We start from the raw sequence: 11,723 nt of genomic DNA on the forward strand, positions 1-11,723 counted from the left end.
TGTTCCATTCTTCCCTTGTGCTCTTCTTTTAAAATAAGTTGGTTTTTTAAAGTTACATACTTAGATTCCTTTCTCTTTATTTTTTGCATATCTATTAGTGGTTACCAGTAGGTTTGTATATGGCATCTTCTGCACTTGGCAGTCTATATTAATTTGATGGTCACTTAAGTTTGAACCCACTCTTTACTCCCTATCCCCACATTTTATTTTATTTTTTTCCAAAATAACATTTAATTAGAATAGTAAAATATGAGCAATAGCAAATAAAATATCTTCATTCTGACAGTTTTCAAGAGGTTGAAACCAAAGCATTTGCCCAGGAAGTTTTATGTATCTAGATCTCAGCTATACCTATCATAGTTTCTTTTTAGTTCATCTAATAAATGGCCTAGCCACAATGAGTTCAAACAAATATTTAAATTAGATGCCCATGCAGTAATTTTTGTTAAATATTTATTTATTTTTTGATTCATCCGTACTTTAGTACACTTGTGGATATTTTTCATTTATTTATTTATTTTTTTTAATAAATTAATTTTTTATTGGTGTTCAATTTACCAACATACAGAATAACACCCAGTGCTCATCCCGTCAAGTGCCCCCCTCAGTGCCTGTCACCTATTCACCCCCACCGCCCCCCTCCTCCCCTTCCACCACCCCTAGTTCGTTTCCCAGAGTTAGGAGTCTTTATGTTCTGTCCCCCTTTCTGATATTTCCCACACATTTCTTCTCCCTTCCCTTATATTCCCTTTCACTACTATTTAGATTTCCCAAATGAATGAGAACATACACTGTTTGTCCTTCTCCGATTGACTTACTTCACTCAGCATAATACCCTCCAGTTCCATCCACGTTGAAGCAAATGGTGGGTATTTGTCGTTTCTACCTATCCCCACATTTTAGGTAGATGGTATCATTCTTTAGATTTTTTCACTTTGTGAGAAGATTGACTGATTTTTACAGATACGCTTATTCTTACTTTTGTGTGTGTGTGTGTGGGTGTGGTTGTGCTTTCTACCGAGTCCTGTGTATGATCTTTCTTTTTCATTCATAGAATCTCCCTTAATATGTCTTGTAGGGCTGGATTAGTGGTCATAAATTCCTTTAACTTTTGTTCGTCTGGGAAACTATATTTCTCCTTCCATTTGAATGATAGATTGCTGGATATTCTTGGGTGCAGATACTCCTTTCAGTAATTTGAATATATCATGCCACTTTCTTCTGCCCTGCAATGTTTCTGCTGAAAAATTCACTGATAGCCTTATAGAATTGCCCTTGCATGTAACTGTTTTCTTGTCTCTTGTGACTTTTAACACTCTCTCTTTTCACTACTTTTTACCATTTTAATTACTATGTGTCTTGGCATGGACTTCCTTGGTTGATTTTTGTTCAGGGATTTCTGTGCATTCTGGATCTGAAATTCTGTTTCCTTCTCCAGATTCAGAAAATTTTCAGCTATTATTTCTTCAGATAAATTTTCTGCCTCCAAAAAAAAAAAAAAAAAAAAATTTCTGCCTCCTTTTCTCTTATCTTTCTAGGATCTCCATAATGTGAGTGTTATTACACTTGATGGAGTCACTGAGTTCCTTAAGTCTTTTCTCATTTTGTATATATATATATTTTTTTTTTTCCTCACATCTGCTTGGCCTGATTATTTTCTATTGCTCTGTCCTCCAGGTTGCTGATTAATTCTTGTGCTTCCTCTAGTCTATCTATTTCATCTAGTGTTTTTTAAGTTTCACTTATTCTGTTCCTCATCTCTGACTGGCTCTTATCTCTTTGCTAAGGGTCTCACTAATGCCCTCTGCTCTTTGCTCATGTCCAGTGAGTATATTTATGACCATTACTTTAAATTCTCTATCAGGCAATACTACCTATCTCCATTTCATTTAAGTCTCTTGATGTGGTTTTGTCCTGTTCTTTCATTTGGGACATATTCATCTATCTTATTTTGTCTAATTCTCTGTGTGTTTCCTTATGTTAGGAAAGTGAGCTCTATCTCGTGCTCTTGAAAGTAGTTGCCTTTATGAAGATCAAATCCTATAGAACCCTGCAATGCAATATCCCATTTCCTGGAAACTTGTTCTTTAGGAGTGCCTCCTACATGTGTTGTGTGTGTCCTGCTGTGGCTTAGCCATGGTTTTGTGTGTGTGTGTGTGTGTGTGTGTGTGTGTGTGTGTTTCAGTCTGGTCATCTGCAGTGGCTATCTTTGCCTGTTGTGGGCAGGATTTGGTCTCTTTTGTGTTAGTAGGCCAGACTGGGGCTGCCTTGCACTTGAAGTGAATCAGACCAAGTATTTTCCAGAGATGTAGTAGCACCAAACTGCATGGCACCTTCCCTGTGTTGTCCCCTGAGAAGCTTCATTGGTGGGTGGGGCCTGCAATCAGACCTGCTATTTGCCCCCAGCCCACTGCTGGAAACAGTCTGATTGGTTTGTGTGATTATTTTTCTTCTTCCAAGAGCAGGAGTCACTTTGGAGTAGTGGTGATCCTTGTTGGGGCTACTTGCACACTGCCAGGCTTGTGGCCCCTTAAAATAGTCCAATATGCCCTTGGACTCTGGCCAAGAGCATATTCGAAAGGGCAGATCTGCAATGTGTGTGGGGGTAGATCACAGTTTTTTACATCTATTTGCATGCTGTCCCTCAGTGTGAGGAGACTTGCTACTGCCAGGCCCCGGGCTACATAAAGCACAGGTTGGCAGTCAGGGTTGTGGTTAAGTTTGAGGTATTTTCTGGGACCCATGATGCTGAGACAGACAGGCCTGTCTGAATGGGTGGATCCCAAATGCCAAGGGGCAGGGTAAAGTGTAAGCAAGTTAATGTCTATAATGCTGGTTCCTGCAGGTGGCCATGTGTTTATGCTAAGAAAGAAGGCAGAAAATGTTGCCTTCTTGCTCCTTTAGTTTTAGAGGAGTCTTCCAGGATCTCTATCCCCCCAGGGTACACTCTGAGAGTAGTAAATAATTCTCCCTCCAGTATGCCCCAGGTATTTTTTAAACTGCTGCTTCTCTGCTGTATCTCCATAGGCTGTTTGTTCTGCTGTCTCTTTAAGGGCAGGGACTCGGCTTCCTCTGGCCCTCCAGACTTTCCCAGAACCAAACCCAAGGATTTCTAAAATTCCAGGCTTCAAGTCCTGCTATTGTAAAAACTCACGAAATCTGGCCCCTCTGGTTCCAAAGCCAAATACTATGGGGATTCATCTTCCTCGTGTGGACTTCCCCGTGCGATAGTCTTGTTTCTTTCCTTTCTCCATGCCTGTGGGTTCCTCGCTCTCATGGACAGTTCTGTGGTTCTTTTTGTTCCCCACTGTGTCTCCACCCTTCCTACACTCTTCCATGTGGCCTTTTGTCTACATTTACTTGTGGAGTTCGTTCTGCCAGCCTTTGGTCATTTTCTGCATCATTTATACTGATGTGAGTGTCACTTAGTTGTATCCCTCGGACAGGGTAAGCTTAGGGTCCTCCCATTCCATCTTGCCAGCAATGACTTCATTTGTTTTTGAATGTGTCAGCATTACAGGTTTTCCATATATTGAAATAATTTAAACTCAAATGTGGATACAATTAACAAAGGAACCCAGATCTAGGCTGTCCAAGTGTGTTTTAAAGATTTTATTTATTTGAGAGACAGATAGAGAGATAAAGAGAGCACGAGCAGAGGAGAAGGAGAGGGAGAAGGAGAAGCGGGCTCCCCACTGAGCAAGGAATTGGACATGGGCTTGATCCCAGGACTCTGGGATCATGACCTGAGCCAAAGGCAGGTGCTTAACCAGCTGAGCCACCCAGGTGCCCCTAGGCTGTGTGTTCTCATTACTTCTCTCTTCCTGTCACATGTAGGTTGGTAAAATATACAGAATTTCCAACATTTAGCTGAATGAAAACCATACTTCTCTTGGCTTGTCTTTAATCTAGTGACTAGACCCACAAAGGCACTTTGGCAGCCCCCGTTATGTTTTCATTTGTTTTTCTTGCAGAAAGCAATAAATATTGTGCCAGCACCACAAGCCACAGCCTCCAGGGCAATAAATGCAGAATCAAACAAATGAATGGGAAGAATAGAATAAACTGTGCTGCCCCAGGGATGGCTATAATTAATGAGTGATTTTAAAAAAATAAATGGCTTCTTTCCCTTTTTAAAAAAATATAACTTTTGAAAGGAGGAAATGGATGAACCGTGTATTTCATAGTTAAAATACAAACTTCTGGTACTATAGCTTAATACATTTGTAAATGCCTCGCCTAATCCACCATTTTTTCATTCATTTGACAGATGTGTATTTACTGCCTACTATGTGACTAACAGTGTACTCCGCACTTGGGATTTAGAGGCAATCTGGATCAACCATGTTTCTGTTCTCCTGGAGGGTGATAGGCTATGTTCCTGCTCTCCTAGAAGAGGAGAAGATGAGAGAGAGGATTTCTTAGTTTATGGGCTACAGACGTTCGAGAAGATGGTTCTGACTTCAGGTTGACTGATTGTAGGAATTCAGATTATTATCAGTTTTCTCAATCTCTGTGGCCCTGTTCCCCTCTGTGTTTTCCTGATAATTGGCTCATTCCACATGACAGTCAAAATAGTTACTCTCACCGGTAGATGGTATTAACAGCTAGTGATCTGTATTAGCTCCTCCAAGAAACAGGCACCTAAGCACAACTGAACATCTAAGGATTTTCTTCGGGAAAGTGACTGAGAAAGAATTGGGAGGGAACTGGGGAAGATAAGGTAAGCTGTCAGACAACAATGTAAGTCTGACCTGGAAGAAAACTCAGGTAGAAGTGTTCTAGGTTGCTATGTAACCTAGAGAATATTCATAGAAGAGCCATTAGGGCTCTTATGGGTTGTTAAAGAACTCCTGTTTTCCTAGACATGTGTCTGCCTTACATTCATGCTGTCTGCCAGTAGTAGAGAGCAGAGCCTTGATGTGAATGTAGTTAAAGATTTCAGAATGCAGCAGCTAGGGCAGTTAGCTAATTAAGCTCCCTGTTTGGGAGGTCTATAAGGCTTATTCCCAAGGAGGTTGAATGATCTCTAAGAACATAAGTTTCTTTCTTACAATGTCAAAATTAATATTCCAGAGTTCCTCCTGCCATTTGCTTAATCAGTTGGTTATGTCAGAAGCCATAATTCCTGGGATGGGGTCACATGGAGCCCCAGTATTGGGCCCCACGATTTTATAACCCCGTGTTAATCCATGGAATAGAGGAGAGGTGGTTTCTAAAAGGGATATTGCACATAAAAATTAGTAGATATCCACCAACATGTGTGAGTGTATATATGTATAAATGTATGCATGTGTGCATATAATGCACCAAGATGTTAGTCCTTTATTTGACCATAAGCTTTAAAATAAGACAAATGACATAAACAGTAAGCAACTAAGTTTTTAAAAGATAAATCTATAAAATAAAAATTACTATTTAATATTAAAATTGAGATAATGGGTTCTCTAATATGAATATATTACTATATACACTTGCATATATCATATCAATCTGTAGTGACAAATAGTATATGTATAAATTATATAGAGAATATAAATTGACCTTATCTTTGGAGAAGAGGTTATTTCAGGAGAAAGTTTTCCACTAGTCTCTTGCATTCCTGCACATCTTGTAAATAAGAGGCACTCATAGCTTTTGCTCCAGACTAACTTTTCAAGGATGTTTACATAGCTAAAGTCATGGAAAATAAAAATCGTGTCTTTCTCCATAGCCGAGACCATGTTGGTTTGCTCTCTAGTGAAATAATGGTAACATCTTCCTCTGAGGCAAAGGTTGGGCAAGTTTATTTGCAGCCGTTACAAATTATTAGAATCCCTAAGCATAGGGTTTCTTAGGTGTACCACAAACTTACTTCATGCACAGCATCTGCCTGGGGCCATCAGCATTGTCGTAGGGGACTTGTGGGGCAAAAGGAACTGACATAATTTTTTGATGGATGCCTTATAAGAATCCTCTTTAACTGATGATCTTGCCTACAGGCACCCAAATCAGAAAGACATTAGACTATAACAAAATGTGGTGGGATGCAGAATTAACAGGAATTTCTTTCATGTATTAGACACACTGTGTTTAGATATCTTTCCTTCCTTGTTCATAATCTCAAAAATCTCTGGGTCATTTTATGTATTAATACACTCTAATATTAATTCTAAATCATGGTCCTATTTCATGGGTCTATTATGCTGTATTTTCAATTGTTTACTAAGACAAAAATTAGCAAGGTATTTCATTTGTCCTGTTTTTTTTCCCTTGAGCAGTAGATACCAGAGCATTTTCTATTTATATCCAATGAATGTGGAACCTGGTTACCTACAACTACAAAGACTGTAGCTTATTTGCTATTGGAATCTTGGTTGCAAACTTCTATTTGCTGATTTAGCTTCTATTCTCCAATTTTACAACTTACTATTTTCCTTATTAAAAACTTTCAAATTCAGACAAGTTACCAAAATAATATAAATGGGAATAATAGGTTTATCAATTTAATGTCTGGCAAAAGGGAACTGGACTTTAAAATAATCCAGTGCACTAAATATTTACATGAAATAAGAAAAAATAATAACATATAGTTATTTACTGCTGCCAGAACAGAGGTTTGAAAGAGAAAAACAGTTTAGACCAAATGTTTGAACATCTTAGCTTTTCGTGAGGAGAGCCAATGACACCCTAAGTTGAATATTTATTACATTTTCCATGAATTACCCAAAAGAAATGCCAAAAAAGTCAGATCCCATGCAGAAGTATCCATTATATTTCAATTTTGTTCTCACTGTACTATCTATTAAGACTATTATTTAAAGATTCGTATACTTTTTAAAAGATAAATTTTCTTTGCAAATGCCTACAGAATATTTTTGAAAACTGGCCATGAACTGGGCTCCATAGAAAATCTCAATTTCCAGAAGTAGAAATCAGAGCTTACTTTTGAAGACCACCATGCCAAAAAAACAGCTAGAAACTTTTTAAAAAGCTAGCAGTAAACATCATCAACAACAGAAATCCTTAGAAATGTTATCAACACCCTTCTAAATAAATCGTGGATTAAATAATTCAGAAATATCTGAGTGTTAGAAACAGTAAGAACAGTACATATATATTCTCTTGGATATATATGAGTAAAATCACAGGAAGATTTTATTAGAGTCCAATGCTTCCATTAAAAAATGAGAAAGCTTGAAATTGGAACTAAGAATCTAAGAATCCTAGAAAACAGAAAGTAGGCCAAAATATAGGACTTAATGAAGATAAAAAAGAAATTGGTAAACCTGGTAAATAAAATCAGTGGTAATTTAAGAAGGCAAATAACATACAAATCTTTGGCATACCTGGTCTCATTGAATATTAGTATATAAATTTATTTTATATTTTAAATCTTCCATCAATGTTTTTGTTTTTGTCAAAGTCTGGTTAAGTTTTGGTGTTTTTAGGATTTTTAAATTGAAATATGATTAACCTACAGTGTTATATCATAGTTTCAGGTGTAGAATATAACGGTTTAACAATTCTATACATTACTCAGTGCTCATTACACTGGGTATATTTTTAATGCCTTTTATCTGTTTCACCATTCTCCCACCCATCTCCTCTCTGACAACCACCAGTTTGTTCTCTGCATTTAAGAGTCTGGGTTTGTTTTGTTTTTGTTTTTTTCTGTTTCTTGTTTTGTTTCCTAAATTCCACATATGAATGAAATCATATGGTATTTTTCTTACTCTGTCTTCTTATTTCACTTAGCATCATACCCTCTAGGTCAATCCATATTGTTGGAAATAGCAAGATCTCATTTTTTTTTAATGGGTGAGTAATAACCTGTTGTATGTACATAGCACTTCTTTATCCATTTATCGGTCAGTGGATACTTGGGTTGCTTCCATAATGCTTCTGCAAACACAGGCGTGCATGGATCTTTTCAAATTAGGGTATTCTTTTGATAAATATACAGTAATATAATTACTGGATCATATGGTGATTATATTTTTATTTTTTAAGAAATGTCCATACTGTTTCCACAGTGGCTGAACCAGTTTGTGTCCCCACAACCAAGGTTCCATTTTCTCCACATCCTCACCAACATTTGTTTCTTTTGTTCTTGACTAACCAAAATCATTCTGGTTTTGATTTGAGTTTCCCTGATTTACTAGTGATGTTGAGCACCTTTTCATGTGCCTCTTGTCTAGCCATCTTGATGTCTTTGGGAAAATGTCTGTTTATGTCCTCTGCCCACTTTTTAAAACTTAAATTCAATGTAGTTCACATACACTGTATTATTAGTTTCAAGGGTAGAATTTAGTGATTGACCAGTTGCATATAACACCCAGTGCTCATTAAGTGCTCATCAAGTGCACCCAGTGCTCATCAAATGCCCTCCTTAATGTCCATCACCCAATTATCCTTTCCTCCACCCACCTCCCCCTTTACCAACCCTCATTTTGTTCCCTATAGTTAAGAGTTTCTTATGGTTTTCCTCCCTCTTTTTTTATCTTATTTTTCCTTTCCTTCTCCTATGTTCATCTATTTTGTTTCTTAAATTTCACAAATGGGAAATCATGTTTTTGTGTTTCTCTGACTTGTTTCACTTAGCATGATACCCTCTAGTTCCATCCACATTGTTGCAAAGGGCAAGAGTTCATTCTTTTGGACACCACTTCTTTATTCATCTGTTGATGGACATCTGGGCTCTTTACATATTTTGGCTATTGTAGACATTACTGCCATACCCACTGGGGTGCATGTGCCCTTTCAAATAACTATTTTTGTATTCTTTGGATAAATACCTAGTAGTGCAATTTCTGGGCCATTGAGTAGTTATATTTTTAACTTTTTAAGGAACCTCCATACGGTTTACCAGAGTGGCTGTACCAGCTTGCATTTTTCCCATTCTCACTAACATCTGCTGTTTCCTGACTTGATCTTAGCCATTCTAATCAGTGTGAGGTGATATCTCATTGTGGTTTTAATTTGTATTTCCCTGATGCCAAGTGGTGTTGAGCATTTTTTCATGTCTGTTAGCCATTCTTTGAAGAAATGTCTGTTCATGTCTCCTGCCCATTTTTTGACTGGATTTTTGTTGTTGTTGTTGTTTGGTGTTGAGTTTTATAAACTCCTTATAGATTTTGGATCCTATGCCTTTATCTGATATGTCACTTGCAAATATCTTCTCCATTCCATAGATTGCCTTTTAGTTTTGTTTCCTTTGCTGTATAACACATTCTTGTGTTATTATAATGCATATAGTTCATTTTTGCTTTTTTCCCCTTGTCTCTGGAGATGTGTCTAGCAAGAAGTTGCAGTGGCTGAAGTCAGAGAGGTTGCTGCTCATGTTCTTCTCTAGGATTTTGAGGGATTCCTGTCTCAGACTTAGGTCTTTCATCCATTTGAGTCTATTTTTGCGTGGTATAAAGAAATGGTCCAGTTTCATTCTTCTGCATGTGGCTGTCCAATTTTCTAACACCATTTGTTGAAGAAACTGTCTTTTCCATTGGATATTCTTTCCTGCTTTGCCTAAGATTATTTTACTTAGAGTTGAAGTCCATTTCTGAGTTCTCTATTCTGTTCCATTGATCTATATGTCTGTTTTTCTGCCAGTAGCATACTGTCTTGATGATTATACTTTGTAATACAGCTTGAAGTCCAGAACTGTGATGCCTCCAGCTTTTGTTTTATCAACATTACTTTGGGTATGTGGGGTCTTTTCTGGCTCCATATCAATTTTAGGATTTTTCATTCCAGCTCTGTGAAAAGTGCTGGTAGTATTTTGATAGGGATTGCACTGAATGTATAGATTGCTTTGGGTAGCATAGACATTTTAACAATAATGGTTATTCCAATCCATGAGCATGGAATTTTTTTCCATTTCTTTGTTTGCCTCAATTTCTTTCATAAGTGTTCTATAGTTTTCAGAGTACATATCCTTTGCCTCTTTGGTTAGGTTTATTCCTAGATATCTTATGGTTTTTGATGCAATTGTAAACAACATCAATTATTTTATTTTTCTTGCTGCTACTTCATTGTTAGTGTATAGAAATGCCAGGGAATTTTCAGCTATTATTTCTTCAAATTTACTGCCTGCTTCTCTCTCACTGTTCTCCTTCTGAGATGCCTATAAAGCATGTTATTATGCTTGATGATGTTGCTGAAATTCTTTAATCTATTCTCATTTTTTCTTTTTGCGGTTTGATTTCCATTACTACCTCTTCTATATCACTGATTCATTATGCTTCTCCAGTCTACTAATTCTCTCTAGTCTTTTTGTTACTGAGTTCATCTGTTTCTATTTTCTATTTCTGCTTAACATCTAAGATCCTCCTAAGATAGATCCTAAGATACTACACTTTTCTCAAGTCCACTCAGTAGCTTTATGACCATTACTTTAAAATCTCAAGATGTATTGCTTGTGTCTGTTTCATTTAGCTCTTTTGCTGTGGCTTTGTACTGTTCTTTCATTTGGTCCATTCTTCTCATTTTGTCTCTAAGTATTAGGGAAGTCAGCTATGTCTCCTCTTGAAGTGTGTGGTTATCTTCCCCTCTCCTCTAGGCAGGTGTCACTTTGGAGTGGTGCCAGTTCCTGCAGAGGTTGCTTGTGGGGCATATTGAGAGAGAAGCTACACTGGAGACAGCTGGCAAATGGGGTGAGTTGGATGGGGCAGATGTGCATGGGGGTAGAACATTAGTTTTAGCAAGATAGATGGAGAGTGCTCATTCCAACAAGTGTCTGGCTCTCTAGCCTGGGAGTGGGAGGAAATGGTACCTATCAACTATTTTGTTCTTGGAGAAGTCTTCTAAAGGTCCCTGCCCTTTCAGCACACATTAAGATTAATAACTCTTCATTTATACTCCAGGCACTTTGCAAATTCCTGCTTCTGTGCTGTATCTCAGTCAGGTGATGGGCCTTTAAGGGCAGGGACTCAGCTTCCTATGGTCCTCAGCTTTCCTGGAGCTAAGTATGCAAATTTTAAGTAGTCTGTGTTAAGCCCTGATGGCTGTAAAACTAACAGTTAAGTGCCAGTGGTTTTCAAAGACAAAATGTTAAGCAGCCTTGTCTTGCCAGTCAGTGCAGGTCCCCTGTCTGGAATGCCTGGTGTGAGGTCTAACCCTCTTCAGTCTCCATGCTTGTGGTGTCTCTCCCATTCCTGGTTAGTCTCACTGAGGGCTTCTCAACCTTGTTTTCACCCCTCCTACTCTTTTAGATGTGACCTCTTCTCTACCATGAACTGTGGGAAGTCTGTTCTACTGGTCATTTTCTGAGCTACCTGTGCTCATGTGGCTGTTATCTCAGTGAGTTGGAAAAGATGAGGTTAGGACCTCCCTACTCCACCATCTTCCCCAAAGTCCTTTTTTTTTTTTTTTTTTAAGATTTTATTTATTTATTCATGAGAGAGAGAGAGAGAGAGAGGCAGAGACACAGAGGGAGAAGCAGGCTCCACGCAGGAAGCCCGATGTGGGACTTGATCCCAGGTCCCCAGGACCACACCCTGGGCTGAAGGCAGGTTAAAGCGCTGAGCCACCCGGGCTGCCCAATGCTTTAATCTTTTAATTAATGTTTTCTGCCAGGAGTTTTATGGTTTTAAGGTCTCACATTTAAGTCTTTAATTCATCTCGAGTTTGTGTACGGTGTAAGAAAATGAGGCCTTCAGTACTATGTTGAAGTGGTGAAAGTGGACATCCTTGTCTTCCTGATCTTAGAGAAAAGATTCAGTCTTTGACCAGTAGGAGATTAGCTG

The sequence above is a fragment of the Canis lupus genome, chromosome 14 (genome assembly GCF_011100685.1).
Source record: "Canis lupus familiaris isolate Mischka breed German Shepherd chromosome 14, alternate assembly UU_Cfam_GSD_1.0, whole genome shotgun sequence".
Taxonomy (NCBI): Eukaryota; Metazoa; Chordata; class Mammalia; order Carnivora; family Canidae; genus Canis; species Canis lupus.